Source organism: Scatophagus argus, chromosome 18 (genome assembly GCF_020382885.2).
Source record: "Scatophagus argus isolate fScaArg1 chromosome 18, fScaArg1.pri, whole genome shotgun sequence".
NCBI lineage: Eukaryota > Metazoa > Chordata > Actinopteri > Scatophagidae > Scatophagus > Scatophagus argus.
The window spans coordinates 909,871-923,474 of NC_058510.1; the positions used below are offsets into that span (position 1 = coordinate 909,871).

At 47.6% G+C, this 13,604-nt stretch overlaps 1 protein-coding gene across 4 annotated transcripts in view; it reads left to right on the forward strand.

Moving 5' to 3' along the window:
• fars2 (phenylalanyl-tRNA synthetase 2, mitochondrial) overlaps positions 1-13,604 on the forward strand; it is a 73,202-nt gene that overhangs the window by 2,502 nt on the left and 57,096 nt on the right. For 3 of the 4 annotated variants that reach the window (XM_046371835.1, XM_046371832.1, XM_046371833.1), the window contains exon 2: positions 238-437. The exons of the other annotated variant lie outside the window; for it this stretch is intronic. The gene's annotated coding sequence lies outside the window, so the exon portion shown is untranslated. The remainder of the gene's footprint in view (positions 1-237; positions 438-13,604) is intronic. 4 annotated transcript variants of the gene reach the window in all.

Sequence of the window (13,604 nt, forward strand, 5' to 3'; positions counted from 1 at the left end):
TGACAAAGACACAAGTCACATGAATCTGGCCATCTGAGAGCAGAGCTTCGTCTTCTGTGTTCTCATCACATGAGGTTGTTGACCTTTAGCAAAGTGCTCAGAAGCTCCAGTGGATCCAGTGAGAAACTCTTCCAGAAACGAGTTAGTTTGAAATGTTTGTCGGTTGTTTCTCACTTTGAATCAGCGCTGCGAGCTGCTCATTGACTTTTCCGTCTCCTTTCTGCCTGGTGGATCAAGGCCCCCGACGTCCCTCCCATCGATCGCTTCCTCCCGTGTTCAGACCTGCAGAAGAATCCGTCTGGGACACATCAGCCCGTGACCCGAACCTGATCGCCTCCAGCCCACCCACCCATCCATCCACCCATCCATCCACCCATCTTCTCTGTTCTCTCAATCAATCAGCAGACTCTTCTGCACCGTTTGTTCCTCAGACTGAGGTAGGTGTGTGTGTGTGTGTGTGTGTGTGTATGTAATGTGTTGAACATCATATTGATCCCTGTTCTGCCCTTCACACTTTATTTTTAAATTCTTAATGTGTGTGTGTGTGTGTGTGTTACTCACATTGTGGGGGAAAAATGTAAAAACTATTAAATGTGAAACTAGTGAAGACATTAATTGTAAAAGTGAAAGATTATTTGTTTTATTTTTCTTTTATTAATTTAATTCTCAATTTAGCTCTGAGAGCCAAACATTCCTCATTAAATAAAACAAGTGTTTGGAGTTGAGCTGCAGGAAGTTTTGACATGAAATCTGTGAGAAACTGATCCAGCAATGAAGCCAGACCACAATGTTTTCATGATCTGAACCGTAAAAGATTCAGATGTCTTTGAGACTGCCGTTTTACTTTTTGTTTTATTGTGTCCAATTTAAAAGTAAAAGAATACAGAAAGACAAAAACAAATACTGAAAACTTAACAACAAACAACAGCAGGTTAACAAGTGAAGTCGGTTATATGTTGAAAACACTGAATAAAACATTAGTGACCTGCAATTTTAAAGCGTGATACAAAACTGTTTTAATTTTGTGAATGTCATTCCAAACATTCATGGTTGCTGCACATGCAGTGCATGCAAAGTATTTATGTTTATTTATGAATGAATATTTCATGGGTCTGACCTTCCTGTCTCGGGGTTTACGGTGGTTTCCTGGGATTTCGGCTTGATTCCGGATGTAATGTCACACCGAGGAAACTGAAGTCGGCGCTGCAGATGCAGACAAACCCGACCTCAGCTTTAATTGGCAGCAAAATGCAAATGTTGTCAAAACGAGGCGACGCTTTGATGTGGTGGAGACGAGCTGGAGGAAGTCCAAATCAAAAGGCAGCGGCGACTGGCCGACGGGACCATCTGTGCTCACGGTGACGAAGTTTAGGTCCTGCACAGGGTCGGGCACACAGAAGTCCTCCGAGTCATGGGCGACTTCGCATCAGTTAAACATCGTTTCCTTTTCGTGATTTTGTCTGCCATCTCTGCCCTCTCAGAGCGAGACTTGTGTTTTCCTCTTTTCCTCTGTGGGGATCCTTCCTGTGATGTTGACACCTCAGCCTGTGAGCGACTACAAAAGCCCTTTCAGTGGACATACGTGTGGCGGTTGGAGTTGCCCCAAAGAATTACATTGCAGCCATTTTAACGTGGTGTTTGTCAAACAGTAAATTGTCACTGGTATTTTTTTATACCTTTTAACTCCTGACTTCACAGGCTCTTGTGTAGCAGGATGTAGTCCAGGATCCATTGGGCTGTCGTGTGCTTTGCTCACAGGTAGCTCGCACAGCGCCTGAAAACCAGTTTCAGTCATCTGTCTAATCAGGAAAACCTCCCTGATTTTCTAATGAGCCGCACACAGATATGTTAGTGTTGGAGGTGCGCCTGTGGTCTAAATTAACGCAGCTGCTTATTTCTCTCCGTGCCTCCATAACTGAGGAGAGGAGATCAGAGCCGCTGCCTTCATTAGCTTTCATTAATAACAGAGAGGCTTCCACGTCCAGCTCTCTCCCACCGCCTTCGCCTGTAATTACAAGCCGCTGCAGATTTCAGCCGGGGAGACATCACGTCTGAATCTCATCACTTCGCGCAGTCACAGCCACGTCTGACCGCCGTTTAAAACCTGCTGAGGGAACGTTCACAAAATGAACTAACAAACGTTTGCCAGTCAGCAGCTTTTGGTGCTCCTGCAGTTTCTTTGTGTGAAAGACTTTGTGAAGTTTCTCTACTGCACCTGCACCTCCTACTGTGGCCTGAAGAATGACCACAGAGTCCATCCAACCAACCGCTGACTGTCAGTCAGTCATTTTAGGTCGTTCTTATCACGCTGATGTTTGTTCAGTGTTTCATGTTTTGTTCATTGTTCTAAACAGCTTGGTTTTAAAATTAATTATTTAAATTTAATTTGAAAAAATTAAAATTAATTATTTGATGCTTAAAAAAATGGCTGGAATGTCATGACTGACGGCTGAGTGCTGCTCCTGATTGGCTCAGACGGGTGTATGGACAGGAGCTCAATACCATGGCTAGACCTCCTGACTCTGGCTCCAAATGACATCACAAGAACAAGATGGCAGCACTCGTATCAGGGATGTTTTGGCTTCACCTCTGGACAGTGGGAGGAGCAGGAGACGTGTCGGTCATCTTTATGTGTGTCAACGCTTTGATCAGATTAACGCTGAGCTGAAAGTCAGTCATATGAATCTCCGTAAAGCGGAGTGTCATTTCATGCTTGTTATTATCAACATGTGGATTATAGACACTTTCAGAATTTAAGTGAATTACCACACGGCGAACTTTGGACCTGGTATGTCCGCACAGTGCACAATGGGATGAACGGGTGTACTGGAGGGGGCCCAGGAGCCCATTTTAGCATCGGGGCCTCCTGGCAAGTTAATCTGGCTTTGTGATCAACTCCACCAATCAGAGTTGAGTTTCGGCCGTAACCAGTTAAAAATAAAGTCATAAAAAAAGCGGCCCAGCAGTGCGCTCCGTTTTACTGCCCGATTCTGTAGTCATTAGTGCTTAATTTGAATAATAAAACACGAAAACCCGACTGGGATTAAATTTGTATATTAGAGCTGACTGTTAAGAGTTACAGCCGAGGTGATTAACCGGCTAATGGCTGCTTTCAGCGGCGTTACATTTGCATCAGTGTGTGTGCTGTCTCTTGGCACCCTTCCTGGTCTTGTTGTGTTAAAGCCGCTTCGGGACCGCCGTCCGGGCCCATCAGTCCACTCTCACTGCAGGCAGCATCACAGCAGTGCGGGCAGCCAGGATGTTGGAGCTGTGTGAACAGGGTGGAGCTCAGAGGAACGTGAAGGTGGAGCCTTTGAGCAAATGGAACTCAAAAGCTTGTAGAGTGGATGTCACTGAGATGAAGTTCTGTCAGCTGATATAACTGCTTTACAAAATTAGAAATAACAGAAACTCTGAGCATTGAACCCTTCATGGAGGGAGGATTTATGGACCTGCTGTGATTAATCCAGTCTTCAATTCAATTCGTGTGTATGGCACCAAATTACAGCAAAAGTTGCCTCATGACACTTTCCAATTAGCGCAGGTCACATCAAACACCAAACTCTTTAATTTGTGGACTGAGAGAAAATTGGTTGTCAGCTATTTTTATTAGTTTTTGCTCCTTTAGGTGTACTCAATAAACTGGCAGCTGAGTGTGTGTGATTCAGCATTTAGAGCTTTGAAAGCCCGATGGAGACGACGCCACACACATTCACAAAGTGTTGCTTGAGTAACCGAAGGTTTCGGTTTATAGAAATAAAACTGGAGTCACAGAGCGGAGACAGACAGACAGACGTGCTGCAATAGTAAACCCCGTCCGTCCATCCGTCCCTCCGTCCCTCCGTCCGTCCATTACAGAGATTAAACGAAGGTCAAACGGAGCAGCATTGAGGAAAGTTTTCATTTCACAGAAAAACACACAACACTCAAAATGACGATTGATCCCAGTAGCTCACCGTACCATCTGCTGCACACACACACACACACAAACACACTCTCTCTCTACCAGCAGGTGTGTTTGTGGTCCAGACTTCATCACTCTTTCTCCACTCCTTCCTTCTCTCTCTGTTTTCTCTGCCTGAATCAAAACCAAATAAACAAAAGACTCAGTAAATAAAAAAATATGCAATTAAACGTATCAAAAGTCACATTAAAAAAGATGTATGCATTAATTAATTTATTGAGAGAGCTGAGAGAAAGCCGTCAGTCATTATCTGTTTGTGAAAACATCTTTAACTGATTCATTTGGGGCCTTTTGTCTTTCCCTGCTGTGTTTTACTAACGCTGAGGCATTTTATTCTGAAAAGTCAGCGCCTGGACGGCTCCGCTTGGTCGTGGTGGCTGGTAGAGTAAAATCAAAGCAGACGAAAACTTTTACATCTCATGTTACGTCACCTTCTGTCTGTCAGTTTCCAGTCTCAGCCGGTACCACTGTAGTAATGACCTCACCTGACATAGCCTAGCATGCTAACTGTGGTAGCAACGGCGAGTGTTAGCATTTGTTCTGCTGTTGTGAAGTGAAGACAAATTAGCCGCTGTGCTAATTGTTGAGAACTGCAAGGAGGATCCAGTAGCTCTTTGCTGTCTGTGTGTGTGTGTGTGTGTGTGTGAGAGAGAGATAACGTAGTCTTTTACAGTCCAAATGTCATCCAGGATGTCAAATTGATTTCTCTGGTGTGAGTTGGTGTGCACGACCTTTCTACTGTGCGTGCATGTGTGTGCGTGCGTGTTTGTGCACGTGTGTCCTCCGTCTGTTCTAGAAAGCCCTTCCTGAACCTGCTGAGCACACGATGAGCAGCTCTGTTATGTAACACCTGAAACACCTCCTGGACTCCAGATGTCTCCAAAACCTTAAAGGAACATTTCGCCCAAAAATGAAAAGTCAGTTGGTATCTACTCACCCCCACAGAGTCGTAGTCAGCTGCTCCTGAGGCTGCCGCTAACTGTCCATTCAACAGAGCTCAGTCTCTTGCTTTAAACTGAACAACCCACATTTCATTCAGTTTGCTGTCATAGGCAACCAACAAAACAAACAAGTCGTCACATTTCCTCTTACCAGTAAAGGTCTTGAACCACGCGGGGCGAGTCGCGTCTTTGTCTGCAGGGTGGGAGGCTGCGGTTCGGAGCAGATTTTAAACATGAAATGATATGTTTTTCCTCATTTTCTCCTCACGCCGCAGCAGCTAAATCCTTGTTTTATGAGCTGCGAGGCCTCGCGGGTCTCAAAGTTAGCACCTCCTGCACATCTCCTGTCTTTATCTGAGCCGTGATCGGTCGCTACGCTCAGTGAAAATAAAACATTCAGCCGCTAATAAGGAGGCAGCGGAGTGTGTCGGGTTCTCCGAGGACCTGACAGAAGATTACAGGAGAACAGAAAACAGCCAGAGATGAGCTGGGCGGCGTCACTCTGCTGCTCTGTTCACAGCCACAGTTCTCATATGGCTGCACAACAGGCTCATAAAGTGTCCGACAGTGACTGTGTGTGTGTGTGTATGTGTGTGTGATGCAGAAATGTTGCTCAGTCAGCCAGATTCAGGCTCGTCACCACTCTGTTGTAGGTTTGAAAAATGACGTTGTTGTGTGCTTGTTGATAACAGGAGTCTGATGAGGTCCAAGCACGATGGAGTTTCCGGTCAGGATTTTGTCCAACAATCCCCATTCAAGACCTTTAAATTGGAGTCTTCTAATGACGTGAATCTCGATTAAACGTCTTCCTCACACGGGGAAAGCACAGCTGGAGTTGCAGCCTCCTCAAACTGTGGCCTGTGAAGTGAGTTCCTGACGGGACTGATTGTGTTTGTCCGCCCTGTCGGTCTGATTCAACGTGAACGTGATTGATTTAAACGTGAGCTGGTACTCGGTAATAGCAGCGTAGTTTGGTCAGTCGTTTGGTCCCCAGCACTGATTAAAATCAGCCCAGCTCCTCCAGGGAAGTAAATCCTCAACAAATGAGGCTTTGGAAAACTTGTTTCCGTGTGTGTGTAAGTTCCCGTTGGAGTGGTTTCCTCTCTCCCCTCATTAAACTATTATGTTTCCGTCTCTCTAAGCTTTGGTTGCACCAGACAGAGAGATCTGGAGAGGAGACGAGGATTAGAGCTCAAAGTCCAGCTTTGCTTCACCTCAGCTTAAGGACCCGCTGGAGGTGAGGACGAATAGATTTCCCCGTGAGGAGCGGACACGGAGACGAAGAGGAAGGATCCTGCATACATTCAGAGGATATCGGAGTGTGTGTTGAGTCAGAGCAGACTCCAGGTCAGCCGCTCAGCCTTTCATCCTCACGCTGCTGCCAATTACTTTTCAACACGACACACACACACACCCGCTTCGCCGTCTCCTTTGTCTTCAGTCTCCACTGAAGAAAACTCGGTGCGCATGAAAAGTCCTCTGTCTTTTATTAAAAGCCCGGCTCGGAGTTTTAAAGGATAACTCTGTGAGCTGCTCTCCAAACCAGGCTGTGCCTTATGAGAAATAACCTGCAGCACCAGAGAGCTTTGAGTTTATTCTCTAAAATTTGACACAAGCTTTTGATTTCATTTGGTGTTTCCTGTTGAAGAGCAAAACTTGCACCTCGTCCGTCTCTTCGTGCAGCGCTTCAGGAAGCCCCTTTTAGTTTAGCTGAAGAACAGACTGATGAAGCTCAAACTGTCAGTAAAACCTCATCAGCCAACCTTCACTTTCATTCCTAAATTCTGCAGTTTCCGTACACGATAGCATGAATGTGACCTGTGAGGTGCACAAGACACCTGCAACATTTCCACTTAACGAAGGGGCAAATTATTTTTTGTTCAGTTGACGTGATTAAAACCGCACGGGGTTCGATCAGGTTCTTTGAGGAACCCCGCAAACCTCCGACCTGCTGGAGCCAACAAGTTCTTGTTGGGGGGAAAACACGCGTCGCCTATGTTATATTTTAAGTGTGTTACTTTACTGGTGCTCTGAGTAAACCTGGTCCCTGCGTGCCTTTCAGCTTTAAGAAAACCTCAAAGCGAGACAAAATCAAACGCTGTCCATGCTGTCTGTGAGGAGGGCGAAGGTTACAGGAAGTTCTGGCCTCTGCTTCCTCCTCGGGAATCAGCTGTGAGGCGCTGAGCTTCTTAACGCCTGGACACGAGGACGACGGTCATCGTCTGCGGCTCACACGCTTTCAGGCTCAGCTGCGACAGATGTTGAAATGTGTCGGTTTTGTTGTGTCTCCAGTGTTGTCTGATTGCCACCAGCGGAGTCTCAGACTGCGGTCGCACCCAGAGGACGGCGCCGAGTGTGGGTGACGGCTAAACGGCAAGAAATGAGACGTCTGCTTCTGTCCAGTCCCCAAACGGCCAAAACACGAGCTGCAAAATTAGCCAAGAAAACAGACTGTGTGTGTGTGTGTGTGTTTTTGCGACAAAATTTCAATTTCCAGTTTGCACTCTTTCCAACGTCTCTTGAGCATATGTTTACTGTGCTGCAGCCAGGGCTGCCACTCCTACACACTTCCTCTCTCACACACACATAAACGCAGACACACACACACACACACACAGCAGTGGTACTTAACAGGTGTACAGGTAGTTCCTCTGCAGCCAAAGGCGTTCAGCGGTCCCTCCTGAAGTCAAGTTATTTTTTATTATGACAGGAAACTGAAAGCTTACAGAGAATAAACATAAAATAAACACACTGGAAATAAAATGGAAATAAAACTTTGAGCTGACGTGGAGCTTTGATGGAAACATCAACATTTCAAACCAGTTTGTTTCCTCAACCTCTCCTGTTTTACACAGTGCCTTGACTCTGTGTGTGTGTGTGTGTGTGTGTGTGTGTGTGTGTGTGTGTGTCTGTCTATCAAGTCAAGTCAACTGTCTGTCTGTGGGTCTGCCTGTCTGTCTCTCTGTGTGTCTGGTTCCCACTTCAGGTTATCGTCCTCTTTGTCACTGTGTGCTGTGTTTGTCATGTTCAGTATTCTTCAGTGAGCTGTTGTCTGTGAAGCGGTCAGAGTGAGTCAGGTGGTGGCGTGGAGGCAGGAGGCGTCCTGGGGCTCAGACTGAGACGTCTGACTCGATGGTGACGACAGCTCAACAACCAACAGGAGTGTACTTTATATTTCACACAGTGGACAAACTCTTCACGCGCTCTGAAGCCGCCGTGTGCTGAACCTGACAGATCGGGGGAGAAAAAACGAGCTTTGAGGTGCTGCCATGTGGTCAGGGCAGAGGATGATCGATCCAGATCAGCCCTCGATGGCTCGAGCCGATCGATCGGCCCGTGAGGCCTCACCTTCGTTTTCTCACGTCAGAATCAAGCAGCTGGTCGGGTTCACTAACTGAACTGCATTACGCTTCCTGTCTCAGTGTCTTCACTAAGCTGGAGAAAAGTTTCTGTGGCTGCTGAGAAGTGTGGAGTAAGCAAGTGTGTGTGTGTGTGTGTGTGTGTGTGTGTGTGTGTGTGTGTGTGTGTGTGAATGACACACAGTGAAGGGAAACAAATTGGATGTATGAGCAGAGCTGCTGGGTGGCAGAGAGCTGCAGCCTCGGCACTTTTCTCCTCTGACCATAAAATGTTTCTCCTTCTTCATCATGTCAGAATCTTGTCATCCTCCTGTCCTCTGCTCTCCTCCACTCCTCCCTCCTCCTCTCCTCCCCTCTCATCTTCCCTGCTCTGCTCTCCTCTCCTCTCCTTCCCTCTCCTCCTCTTCCCTTCTCTCCTTCCCTCTCCTCCCCTCTCCTCCCCTCTCCTCCCCTCTCCCCCTCTTCACTCCTCTCCTCCCCTCTCCTCTCCTCTCCTCCCCTCCCCTCTCCTCCTTTTCCCTCCTCTTCTCTCCTCTCCTCCCCTCTCCTCCTCTTCCCTCCTCTTCCCTCCTCTCCTCCTCTCCCCTCCTCTCCTCTCATCTTCCCTCCTCTCCTCTCCTCTCTTCCCCTCTCCTCCTCTCCTCTCCTCTCCTCCTCTTCCCTCCTCTCCTCCTCTCCTCTTCTCCCCTCTCCTCTTCCCTCCTCTTCTCTCCTCTCCTCCTCTTCCCTCCTCTCCTCCTCTCCTCTTCTCCCCTCTCCTCTTCCCTCCTCTTCTCTCCTCTCCTCCCCTCTCCTCCTCTCCTCTCTTCCCCTCTCCTCCTCTCCTCTCCTCTCCTCCTCTTCCCTCCTCTCCTCTCCTTTCCTCCTCTTCTCTCCTCTTCTCCCCTCTCCTCTCCTCTCCTCCTCTCCTCTCCTCTTCCCTCCTCTCCTCCCCTCTCCTCTCCTTTCCTCCTCTCCTCTCCTCTCCTCTCCTCTCCTCTCCTCTCCTCTCCTCTCCTCTCCCCTCCTCTCCTCCTAAAGTAAAGTCTCTTCTTTTATTACATCTTTACAGGCTGCCTGTGCAGGTTTGATGTAATGCTGCTTGTCAAAAAGCTGCCTGCTTCATGGAGCTGAACATCCACAGCTATGGCTTTATTATAGAAGGTGGAGGAGGAGGAAGAAAGAGAAACCGGGGGGGGGTGCAAATTGGCAGAACATATAGAAGAAAAGATATCAACTGAGGGAGGAGGAGGAAACATTAGAGGAGGATGGGTGTAATGGGGGTAAAGATGGAGATTTGGGAAGAAAACAGTTTTGGAAAACGGTAATAGGAAAGGAGGAAAGGTAAAATGGGAATGCAGGAGAGGAGAGAAGGAGATAAGGGAGCATGACAGGGTGTAGGACAGGAGGAGAAAGTGGAGGAATGAGGAGCAGGTTTACAGACGGAGGGAAGAAGAGGGGGTGGAGATGTCAGGAGGATGAGGAGGTGCAGGGAGTGAAGATGGATGTGGGGTCGTTCCAGGACGCTCTGTTTTTAAATGAACGCCACAGTGTCAGCCAATCAGTTTGACTACAGCTCCCATAAATCCTGCTGCAGCTCAGCTGCCCTGCAGGAGCTCACACACACTCATACACACACACACACACACACACACTCATGCATACACACTGCAGCTGTCCTGCTGTATTGCTGCACACTCCTCACATACGCAGTGTGTCAGGCTGACTACTCACCTGTTTCAGGATATCAAGACGACATGAGACTCAAAGACTTCAGCGTGTGGCGGCCAAACATTTGAAGTAGCAGCTGTAGTTTCTTGTGTGTTTGTAGTCTGAATACAGTTTAGAAACTTTCTTCTTAAATGTCAGGATTTGCTGCTTTGCTTTGTCTTTTCTGACAGTAACTGAGGAGTCTTTGGACTGTTGGCTTTGAAGACGTCACTTTGGGCTTTGGGAAGAGGTGATAAGCGACTTTCACAATTCCCTGACATTTTATAAACTGGTTAATCCTAAAACGATCATTAGTGGCAGCCCGAGAAAAGCTCCTGCTCGCTGTACAGACTGTGGGAACGTTTATGTGATGCGTGAGAAACGATCTAACGTGTCTGCTTCAGTTTTGGTGAGAGCGAACGGAAACCGAGCTTTAGTGACCTGCTGTCTTACTTTGGTAGACTTTCGTTTGAGCTCAACAGTTAGACGTTAATTTAGGAGGTTTTATAACCGGTGACTTTTTGGAAACGACACACAAAAACCCACTTCATTTTTTGGTGCTGGTTCACACTTTAAAAGGAGCAGAGACATTTAATGTGTCACATCCTGAGATGAGTCCCACTTTGCTCAGGAAAAGTGTTAACCACAGCTATTTTTACAGAGTCAAACCCTCGTGACTTTATACGGTGATGCATTTGTTAAAACCACAAACAGAGAGGCGGGCGGGTGTCAGAAGTTGTGTAACTGTCCGTGTTGGCGAGCGAGCGACGTCAGGAACAGGAAGGGAGGCGTCAGCCACAGGAAGTGGTCATCGTGCCAGAGAGGGAGTCCCTCCGATGGGAGGCGGCGAGTGGCACTGACAGTCATGCAGAGAGAGAGAGAGAGACACACACACACCACCTGTTCTCACACACACACAGTCATGATCATCATGGCATGTGTTCTCTATGGGAACCACGACAGGTTGAAAATAACTTCCTCATACTGTGCTGCTGCTGCTCAGGACTGACTGCTGCCATCTTTGTTTGGTATCTGAGCATGCAAACCACTTTGTGAAACGTCTGAAATGTAGAATTCACCCTAAACCAGAAGGAGACCAGGAGTCCTTTTCATCCAGCAGTTAAAATCTTTCCCCCTTTTTCGTCTTGAGGCAAACCTCCCAGATACATATTATGTGGCGCCCCCTAGTGGCCGAAGAGGAAGTCGGGTAGGACTTCCCCTCAGGACACTCTGTGTCCTGAAAGTCCACACTGGCTTGTTTTAACTTGTGCGCATCACTGAACTGAAGAAGTAATTTTTGTTTTTTCACCCCAACCATGAAGTTTTCCAAAACCTAACCGAGCAGTTTGACTGTTTGTAACCACATGACGACGCGTCACGCCCGTCACGCCCGTCAGGGCCGCTCGGTTGTTTTAGCAGCTGGTCGCTTGGCGCTCTTATTTAGCCGCATGGACTCCTTAGTCACGACTCAAATGGCCTCAAGGGTTGTTCAGAACGGGAAAGTTTCTCTTATTTTCTTATTTTCCATTGTTGAAATACATCGGCCACATCCGTTCTCACCTTTCTACAGCCAGATTATAAAATTCCATAAAAATCAAATTCTTACCAGCACAACATTTGTGTAGCACAGATCGCCGTGTGCCCCTGAGGTAGTTTTGACGTTGTTTTACTGCAGTATTTTTTAGTCTGCCAGTCAGATTAGCTGGTCGATCACATCACTTCATGATGGGAAGGTGTTTTTGTTCCTCTTGGTCTTCCTTCTGTTCACGTGTCTCTCAGCGTCGGTGTGTCTGTAATACAAACACACACACGCGGCGTCTCTGTGGGCCCATCCCGTCCCCCTCTGTCTGCAGTATGTAATCCATCACGTCGCTGTATCAGCCTGTCAGGTTGTAGAGGCTGGAGTGTGTGTGTGTGTGTGTGTGTGTGTGTGTGTGTACACAGGCTTTACAGTCTTTGTGTAGCATGTGCGTCATGTGCTCGTCTGATTTAAGTTCCGTCTCGTGGCGTGGACCTGCCTGTGTGTGTGTGTGCATGTGTGTTATGCCACGCTGTAACCTTGGCGGCCGCTGTGTTCGTCTGAGGCTCCGTATTTCCTGCAGTCTGGCGTTTTCTCTCAGTGACGGAGCTGAGTTTTGTTTCACCTGCCGACACATTTCTAACTTTATTTGTCCGTCTGTCTGGTGTTGGGGGGGGTTTGGACGGAGGGCTGCTGCTCGTCCTTGGCGGCGTCAGAAGTCGCATCAGAGCTTCACTCTTGGCTGCTGCCATGCTGGTTAGTCAGAACAACTTCTTGGCAACAAAATAAGGGATTTTCTCAGCAGTTTTCACACGATGAATCACGTTTCGCTTCCTCCAGAGCTGCTTGCATCGGCGCACGTTTCTCCTGTCCCTGCTGCACGGCAACCTGACGTGTGGCAGCAGCTGCGTCACAGGTTACGTTAGCTGGACTGCAGCTGCGTGGCGTTTGGTGATGAACTGGTTCTGGTGCCTTTTTTCAGCACTTAACTCTCACTGCAGTGACAACAACTGTGAGTCACCAGATATGATGCACATGTTATCAGTAGATCTGCTGACTGTTCCCACTGGTTGGTCTAAACATGTTGCAGGAGGTCAGATTATAAAATGTTTTCTCGTTGCTGTGGCTTGGAAAGTCAAACCCTGACAGTTTCACCGATAAACAAACAGCAGCGACTCTCCCACAGGACTCATTAAAGTTTGATTCCATCTAATATTTTCATTTTCTCAAGTTCACAACTCTGGGTTTTAAAAATCCATGTGATCGTTCCCTCTTTAAAAACCTCTGTGATTTCCGTCAACTCTGATTTCTTTTCATCCGGCCTGCTCTCAGATCTGATGGGTTTGTGTCGCAGTCAGGTCGCCGTGACCTCTGACCTAAATCGTGATGAACCAACTGAGAAAAGTGAACCTTTTCTGTCAGATGGGATCACAACACGAGCCAAGTACAGACATAAAAGTGCATCATGCTGTGACACAGCTGTGGTTCAGGTTCGGCTGCTGCAGCACAACATCAGCATGTTTGTTTGTTTGTTCGCATGTAATCCTGTTTAAATTGACCTGAAATAAGAACCACAACAGGGGAGCTCTCGTGTTGTCCGTCGTTACGTGCGGTCAGTGTTTTGGATCAGCAGCATGTGTTAGCGTGTTAGCTTAGCTTGACCAGCTTTTAGGCATGTGAAGATACTGAAATGATGAAAATGAATCCAGATTATGACCTGATGTCTGCGGCTGAGGGTTTTGCGCTCTGCTCAGCTCCACGTCTCTGCAGTTTGTTATGTGCACCGTGTGCATATTTACTGTACGCGTGTCCGCCTGCGTAGGCGTCCATATGTGTTCGCGTGGTGGTGTTTGGTGCCATGGGAACAGACATATGGTCACGGTCACATGCTCGGCAGAGGGTCAGTCCCAGAGAGGAGAGGCTTTGTGTCAGAGTGACTTGCCAAAGGACGTCTTTTGAATGAGTCTGAACCCTCAGCGAGCTGCACTGCAGGATCACGTACACCCAGCGCAGGTCGAGCTATACTTTCTCTGGAAATGTCACATGAACTTTTGTCATCTTGCAGGATGACGAGTTGCTTCACCTTTTCCAGAACACCAGACATTTCTCAGGTCCACAGAGATGAAAGTCCG